The sequence below is a fragment of the Phasianus colchicus genome, chromosome 11, assembly GCF_987193195.1.
Source record: "Phasianus colchicus chromosome 11, bPhaCol1.hap1.1, whole genome shotgun sequence".
NCBI lineage: Eukaryota > Metazoa > Chordata > Aves > Galliformes > Phasianidae > Phasianus > Phasianus colchicus.
In genome coordinates this window covers 19,668,993-19,677,900 of record NC_143446.1, presented here as the reverse complement: position 1 = coordinate 19,677,900, position 8,908 = coordinate 19,668,993, and the positions used below count along the sequence as shown (strand labels likewise).

The 8,908-nt window shown below is 43.5% G+C and overlaps 1 long non-coding RNA gene across 1 annotated transcript; it reads right to left on the bottom strand.

The window, feature by feature from the left end:
• Nucleotides 1–855: 855 nt before the first annotated feature.
• LOC116236691 (uncharacterized) lies at nucleotides 856–4,148 on the bottom strand. The gene is made up of 2 exons (XR_004168602.2): nucleotides 3,848–4,148; nucleotides 856–1,454 (listed from the first exon to the last, which is right to left on the bottom strand). It is a non-coding gene; the product is annotated as an uncharacterized LOC116236691 (long non-coding RNA).
• Between the last annotated feature and the right edge of the window lie 4,760 nt (nucleotides 4,149–8,908).

Genomic DNA, 8,908 nt, shown 5'->3' with positions numbered 1-8,908 from the left:
AAACCAAGAACTTCCTCACATCAGCATCTCCCTCTCCCAATCTCTTTATAAAGTCAAGAATACTGGGTTCGATACTGGTTGAGCTCACATGGACTAAAGCTCCTGGAGACAAATTACCCCAAATGTCAGTGCCCCTGTCAATCCTTATTATCTCCTCTAGGCAGGGCAGCAACGTCTCTCACACAGGAATTGGTTACGTTTCGTTTCCATATCTCTGGTTATTTATGCAATGAACAGAAACGTTTGCCAAAAGCAAGCCAGGATAAAGAACAACATATTTGGGTACATGAACAGGGCACGCAGGAATGAGCAAATCCAAAAGGGGAAGGAAAAAAAGCACAAAATGAATTCACTCACTGGAAATCAAAAGCACATGGCTCTTCTCTGAAGGAGCTGAAATCACCATAAGCAAAGAAAATTGCCACTCCAAAAATAAGATTTATACTTCTATTTCTTAAACAGGCTGAAGACAAAAACAGAACTGGCCAAAAAATTGCAAGTTTCAAAACTATCCTTCTGATTGTCAGCCCTTGGATTCATCATAGCTGTGGCACACAGTGAGCATCTTAAGTGACACCATCAGACACTTTGAAACAGTGCTGCACACCCTGCCAGCAACCTGTGAGCTAAGCCAATGACTCTTCTGCAGCTACATCAAGCAATTAATAACACGGCCCCATATGCATGTCACGTGGCTGGGGACAGTCAAAAATCAGATGTTAATTCATTATTTAACATTTCCTTCTACGGCAATACGTCAGATAGAGAGCTTAGCTCAGGCTTCTGCAGCTTTATGGAAAGGTTTCTGGGCTGAGAACCTGGAGTACCAGTGATGCAAACTGCAGCTCCAGCACTTCACCTTACCACTTGTAGTCCCTCATTATAAAACAAAAGTTTAATCATATTCTTAGAAGTCCCTTTACTTCCATGGCCACAGCCCCAGAGAACCTATTTTCGGTGACTTGAATTATTTCTATTCTTTCTCCTAAGGCTACGCTGTGAACCTGCACTCTGCAGAGCATACCAGTTAAATATTCCTTCCAAGCACAGCGTTTCCCTCCTCATGGGAATGAAGCTGGATCCTCAGAGGCAGTTCCACCACCAGCACTTACGTGCAAGTACAAAACCATTCAGGCAGCATTCAAGTTCAAAACACAGCAAGAAACCTGTGGTAGACGAAATCTTCAACTCATCTGGAGGGCCTTACACAGGCTTATGCTCAGTGTAACAGTTCAAACCCAAGCTGACCGGGTTTACATGCATTAACAGGATGCGATGATGTGGCCAACCAATTAACCATGAAATCAGAAGCATTCAGCGTGAGCAGTCTCAGGAGGTCAGGCATCTCCAGGAGGACCACGCGGATGCCAGAGCACTGCTGGAAGCACTGATTGCCCATAGGTAGCTTTCAACCTGCCAAATGCTGCACCAGCGACACTGCAGGCTTCCAGTAGCTGAAAATTAAACATAAGACCTGTAATTAATGTCTAAGCTAAGCTGGCTGAAGTTATACTGACTGTCATTTGCATCAATAAAGCTTTCTACAGGCTCTGATTTTTCTCTTCCCTTTGTGTTCTTTTTTTTTAAACCAGTATGTTGCTTTCACATACAGACTCGATAGCCCTCACCAATACATCTTAATTATTGAGGCGCTTTTATTATATTAAACTACATGCACCTTCCGTGGAGAAAAAAAGCCTTATTGCCACTGAAAGAAAGGATGGCTGGCAGAGCATGATTTACAGTAATTAGCAAGATTAAGAACCGCTATTAACTGCAATTAGCCAACAGAATATTAAAGGGCAAAAATTACCATGCAGCATGTCAGTAAATAAGTACCTGGATGATGCAGTTTGCTACAGATGAAGTAAAGCAGATTTGGTCAGGCTGAGTTGCAGCCAGAGAGCTCTTCCATACCAACAGGAGCAGCATCTGACAGCACAGTGCTCAGGGCTGCTGTAACACAGCCACAGCCATACCCCCCCATTTTGCCAGCATGACAAGAAGTTGGTCCACTTCTTTTTTCCCCCACTTTGACAAACGCTAGAAGATCTTTTCTGAAGCTGTTATTAGGGACAAACCTGTGCAGTCTGCAGGTTGAGTCCCAGGCCAGCCAGCCACGTCAATGGCGTTGGTCTACATGGCAAATAAAGCAGTCACCAAGCTGTGCTCAGATTTAGGGCAGAGCTGCACAAAGGCAGCTGTGACTTTGTGAAACATCCCTTATTTACTTTTCACAAGAGCCTGTGCAACGCACGTCTGTCTGCTGACAAGTTAGAAAAATCAAAGAACAAAAAGCTGTGCTCCTCCTGGTCACTGCCTACACAGGATGTAAGGTGGTGCTTTGCAGAGCTAGGAAGAATGTCTGATAAACATCAGGAATTCATCACTCAGAAATAAGACATCCAAGTGTGTTTTGTGTAGAATGGTTATTTGCAAATAAAAGTTAAATCATATTACACATCATTTTTCCAATAGACAAAGATGCATTATATTCAGTATAGAGGTATAGGATAATGTATAGCAGTATTTCTGAGAGCTGCCTGGATGATCAAGAAGTGGGAACAGAGCATGAAACTGAAACAGATCTGCTTACTTAGCCTCATAGATTAGCTAGATTTTGTGCCAGTAAATAAACAGAGGAAGAAGCAGTTATGCTGTAAGACAAACTTAGAGAAAGAAAACATGTTCAGTTAAAAACCAAGGTTGGATGAAAAAAAACCCACAGATTTCACAAATCAGAAAAGTTAGGCTCTGGAATACCCTTGCATCTTTCCCAAGGAGGGAAGAACTGAACCAGCTGCATGAGCAGGCTTCAGTGCTCCTTGAAAGGAGCCGTAATCCTGTGCTCAGATCCAAGGAGCAGCAGCATCCCGCAGCACTGAGCAGTGTGAGCTGGGGGACAATGCACCCTGGAAGTGTTCAGGTGTAGAACAGGGCATTCCTTCCCCACTTTGTTTAGAAACAAGCTATTTACATGAAATATCAGTTTGTAAAGCACTTGATACTTGCAAGGAAGGAACAGAAAATACAGCATAACTACATATCAAAGTGGAGGAGAGATGAAGATTCTAGAGCTACAGACCAAGCAAAACACTGGAGTTTTCTTGATGTTAAACCAAGAAATAATGGCTATATTGTACCTTTAGTGACAATTCCCTGTCACGGGAGCCATTTCTGGGCTGATAGATGAAGTTTCTCACCAACTATTTCCCTCAATCATACGGAATATATCATTCTAAAACAAACATGCAATCACCTACAAAAGGCTGTTTTCTCAAAGCAAACAGGTTGTGCTCAATTACCTGTATTCCTGTTCTGATGTATGCCATCATAAAAGATTTTTCAGTAACACTCAAGAAGGCAGCCCTGCCTTTTTCAATTCCTTGGTTTTATCCTCTTCCACAAATGGAGTACCTCATTCATCTCAATACCATCACACGCATCTCCAGTTACAGGTCAGCAAATTATGGCCTTACAGAGCGAGGAGCACAGCTGATGGGAGCAGGGGGTGGGCAAGAGCTATTTGATGCCAGTGCCCAACACACACAAGAGCTGCTGTGCAGCAGCCTGCTTCCCTTCCCTGCTACAGCATCCCCTCAAATGTGAGCATGGTGCTCCTTAGGGTGGGGAAGCCAATTTTCCTACACTGGGCTAATTAATAAAAACTCACTGCGGAGGGATGGAGGGATTCAGAATCAGCTGGAGCAGACAGCCAGAACTTCTTATAAAGACATCAAAAAGTTTCCAAGCTTTTATGTCAGATCAGAAAACAAGAACAGTGTTACTCCCTACAGGCTTTCTATGTGCAAAAAATGCAGGGGGAAAAAAAAAAAAAAGAAATTACCTCCTTCAAACCTTCATTTCACTCTCCTTTCAGCAACCTCCAGAGCCCCATGGAGTCCCAGATCCTCTCCTCTCCTCGTGCCCCTGCTCAGAGCCCTCCTCACTGCATGGCCAGGCTCCATCCTAGCAGCACAGGGCTGCTCTGCCATTAACCTGAGGAGCACCATTCCCAGGTGCCCTGAAACACTGGGGCTACAAATGATGCTGAGTTCCCAGGAGGTGCTAGCAATCTGCAGTGCTCCTGGAGACCTCCCCAGCTGACACCTTGACAAATGATGATGATGTGCTACAACCCAGCTTAATTAATTGAACTGTTCTGCCCCTCTCCTCCCCCACATTAACTCACCTGATGTGCAGAATCACTAATCTCAGTAATTGCAGCTGTGGAAGCAGGGATGCTGAGGGAGAATGCAAGAAAACACGCAAGATCAAACTTAAAAAATCTAAATGAGTGACCTGCAGGTGAGAGCTTTGGGTGAAGTTTAACATGTTAACTCTGTATTCGCTGTTTCTAATACACACATGGTGAGGTGAGCTCACAGCATCCTGGTGGTCTGACAGTCCTTGGAGCCAGGCCAGAGAAAATACACCATTTTCCAAAAGGATTTTCGTAACTAGTTTAATTTTTGCTGTGAAGATTATGTTTTTGATTTTTTTTTCTCTGATATGATATAATTAAGATTAATTTCACAATAAAGATAAAAATACAAATTAGAAGCCACCACAGCGTTATCCCCAAGACTTTTCCACAGAAATTCTTACAAATTCCCAGGTAACTTAATGTTTTGAATAGCATACTCCCTAACAGCTTGAATATCACATCTCCTAGAAAGCTTGTTTCAGATAAATAAAAAGCAGTGGTAGTGAATAATTGGTGGGAAAGCAATTGGTATTGACAAGAAGGAACTCTCAGGGGTTTTGAAGTGCTGAGATAGTCCTGGTGATGTAAGCCCCTCAAGTTTTACTTACTGCTAGGTTCACCTGCTTGGTACTCACCTGGCTGCTTCTCTTCTACCATGAGAGGAGGAGGAGAGAGCACCAAAGCACGTGCAGCTCATGGGAGAGCCTTTCCTCGAGCTTCTCCTTAGCACCCTGGAAGCTCAGGATCAAGAGGAAAAGGTTTTGTGTACAACATATAACTCAGTCTCTTTCAGTTCAATACAGAACTGTTTGCTACAAGCAATGGGAAAAGCAAAATGTTTTCTTAATGCTGAAAGCCTTTTGGCAGAGAGCGCAGCTGGAACATCTGGCAGTGCTTGGCTGTGTTTGTCAGACAGCGTCTCCTAAACCCAGAGCTGCTCATCCTGGTCCCACTCACAGACACAAGCCTTGGTTTGTCACACACAGCTCTCTGCAGCAGAAATGCAGCTGTGGGACGTGTCCTACAGCAAACTGAGCTGCACGAGCAGGGCTGCCTTGAACACTGCCCTTCCTTATGGAGCTGCACCAGAGATTTGTGCAGAAGTGCTTCTTCCCCAGACAGGATGATGCTGCATTAGGAGTCGGGCTAATAAACGTAGCATTCAGCAAAAGTGCAAGCAGAGATCTCACCTAACTTGGGATCACGGGGCTTTATGCTCCTCACAACATTTTCCAGTTTATAAAGTCCAAATTGACGTTTCAGTATTTAAAAGCTTGAAATTGGAACTTGAAACAATTTGGAGTCATCGTAAGCATCCCACTTTTAATTAAACACCTTTCTCTGCAGCTGGGCTTGCTGCAGCGATGGTTTAGCTTCTTAATTATGTTGTGCAAGGAGCACCATGCTGCACTCCTGGTGAATGATTTATGAACTTCAGCAATAGAAAACCTGCATAGCACTGGCACACCAAAGACAAAAGAGGTAATTACTGTGCCCAAAGCACTTTAACTTCATTTGTTCTCTGCACACTGTGAGCACAATCAGCGCCCTAAACCACAGTGTTGTTATTGAGTCCTCTGCAACCTTTGTACTGGGAGATGTTTGCCATAATCCTCTGCTTACAGCCACTTTGGGGCAAAATCCGATGTCACAGAATACATCTGCAAAGCAGACCTGCTACATGTTAATGAACTTGCTGTTACAGAATTCGTCTCCATTCTGGGCACCAGCAGCATTTCTGGATGACTGAATGTCATCTCTTTCTGTGATTACAGGACATGATATGAGATAAAGTAAAAAGCGTTAAGAACTTTCTTCCATACTGTGTATAATTAACAATCTATGTTCCTAATACACCTTTATTTAAATGGATGTGTCTCAGTTTCCCCAGATGTGTCCCTCGCACCTTCCAGGCACCTTTCCCAAACCAACAGAGAGAACACTCTTATGCCTTGGGACAAAGGCCTCCACAGCTGTGTGTGTGACCTGTGACTGCCCACGAAGGTACCTGTTTGTGCTGGGTGGATGGATATCAGCTTGTCTGTAGGACATATCTCTTCAAACCTGATACGAAAAGACCAAATTGAAAGACCAAAAAGAAAAGTGGAAGTTGTAATTTTAAGCTGAAGCACAAACACTGCCAAAAGCATTGAGCAGGAGGAGTTTGATTGCTTCTTCTCAGCGCCTCTCCTCTAAATAACACAGACACAAAGCTGAGGGAAGCACAGCATGAAAGATGGGCACCAAGATGGGTCCATTCCCCGTGTTGGAGCTTTGAGCCTAAGCCCAAAGTTGCATTTGAATGCACATGGTGGTTGCTGGCTCAGCAACTATCCTTGTCATTCCTTACTTATCTGACCTCACACAGGCTCACCCTCCTGCGTTCGACTTGTGCTGATGGATGTGGATCTGAAGGAGCAGCCCAGTGCTCAGTGCTTCCTGCAGTGCACAGGGTGCTGCTGAGCAGGCAGCTCTCTGCCTTACTCCTGCAGGGTTTCTCCGTCACCATTTCTCAGTGTTTTCAGGCTGTCCCCTAAAATTAAACTCTGGTTCAGTGTTATCTGGGTTTCTTGGAGGTGGAAAATGAATATGCATTTTTCTAAGATTATGCAGTTGAAAATACCAGGGCGATTTTAATGGGCTGCAGATAAGCAAAATGAGCATTCAACAGCTAACACATTGTCTATCCGGGCAGTGCATGCATTAAGGTATACTGTTTACCATCACCTCAGCCAACCCTCTTTGTTTACTCCCCAATAGCAGTCATCTGGGAGAGCTTCAGTCTGGCACGGCTCTGCCCTGGACTCGACAGGTTACTCTCCCACAATGTCGAACATGCTGTAGTGAAGTTAATTAGACATAAGTAGCATATTCTTTTTATAGAGGATGTAATTGGTTGCTTGGCAAGCTGTGTACATCGTTCCAGATCTAATAAACAGCCGGAGAGGTGTTGAAATCTGGTAGAATGGAGGAAATAAGTGTAAACCAGAGGAGAAATGACAGCAAGATTCCTGAGACTGGAAGATAGGTGGCTTCCAATAATAAATCTTAAGAGTACTTTTCATTCAAATTAAGTAAATTAAAATTTATCCTGGGAAAAAACATCTGTGACAGCTCTTTAAATATTGTAGAACAGCTTCACTTCATATCAGCTGATGATCTGGTCCATACACATCATGTTAGGAAAGGACTTAAAGGCAGTGTGCTGCTCTGGAAATTGTATCTGTACTTCTATTGTGTTTTGCTGGCCATTAATTTATTTTCCAATGTGTACCAGCCACAAGAAACTATGTTACAATGTTACTTGGGAGCAGCAAATTGCTTCTATTAATTTAATTTACTATAGCTATTTTGAATTTGAGATCATAAGGACTGATTGTATCAGCATAGGTCACCTCGACCGAATCAATACCAACCATCTACTGGGCTTTCTGAGAGCAGAATGCCTTGCTGCACTGTCTTATCCACGTCCTATTCTCTTGGCCTGCATGCACCTTTTGTTTTTCAATAGGGCAAGAATCTGAAAAAAACACCACAGATAATTTGTACCTATATATTTATGTTAAATTTAAACAGTTCAAAACGAGAGAAAATAATGGGCTGTATCAGCTAAGGCAGCTCTATAATTAGTTTATCATTTGACAGATGATGTTAAAGGTTGTATTAATGAGAAGCAGAACTTCTGTTACCTTGATACTGCATTTATCAAGCAAAGCTGTCTGTATAATTACATTTTTCCTCCTCATCAAACTCCAATCTGTTGGTCTTGTGTTTTTTCCCCTTTATTATTTATAGTTGGGACTAAAAAAAAAATGTCAAGGTGATGGTTTACAAATACTGTGCAGCGGACGCAATAGAAAGTAAAGTACTTTAAAAGTACATTCTGTCCTGCGAGATCTTGTGGCTGGTATTTATTTTTCAAGGCCTTTGTCCGTTCAGATGCTCAAAAAATAAAATTCCTCAGTGCCCTTCCAAAATTTTCCTCTCTGGCTTTCTCTCATTTAAGCAGTTTTAATGTCTGTACACCTCTGCAGATACTGCCCACTTAATTATGCTGCATTCGGGATGACAGGTCCCTGGCACCCTGACAAAGGATTATTAATAATGCTATCCAGGAAAGCAGAACCAAAAGAAAACAAATGGGAAAAGAAAAAAAATGGCCGATTCCCTTCTTTTTGTCTTCCTCTCTCTCCTACATGGGAACTGGTAAGCCTTTTAACAAAATACAGAATCACAGAATCATTAGGATGGAAAAGGCCACTAAGATCATCACGCCCAACCATCAGCCCATCCTCACCATGCCCATGGATATGGTCACATAGGAACTCACTCAGGGTGGAGTAATTGCCAGTGGCTGCCTGGGTATGAGCAGCCCAGGCTCCCAGCACTGTTCCTGCTACAATATTGACACCTCCAGGAGGTGGGGTGAGAAATCCAGGCATGCGCCAGCACCAAGGATCTGCCATGGTGCTTTTCATCTTCATAGAATCATAGAATCGCAGAATGGCCTGGGTTGAAATGGAGCACAATGCACATCCAGTTCCAACCCCCTGCTGTGTGCAGGTCGCCAACCAGCAGCCCAGGCTGCCCAGAGCCACATCCAGCCTGGCCTTGAATGCCTGCAGGGATGGGGCATCCACAGCCTCCTTGGCAACCTGTTCCAGTGCCTCACCACCCTCTGGCTGAAAAACTTCCTCCTCA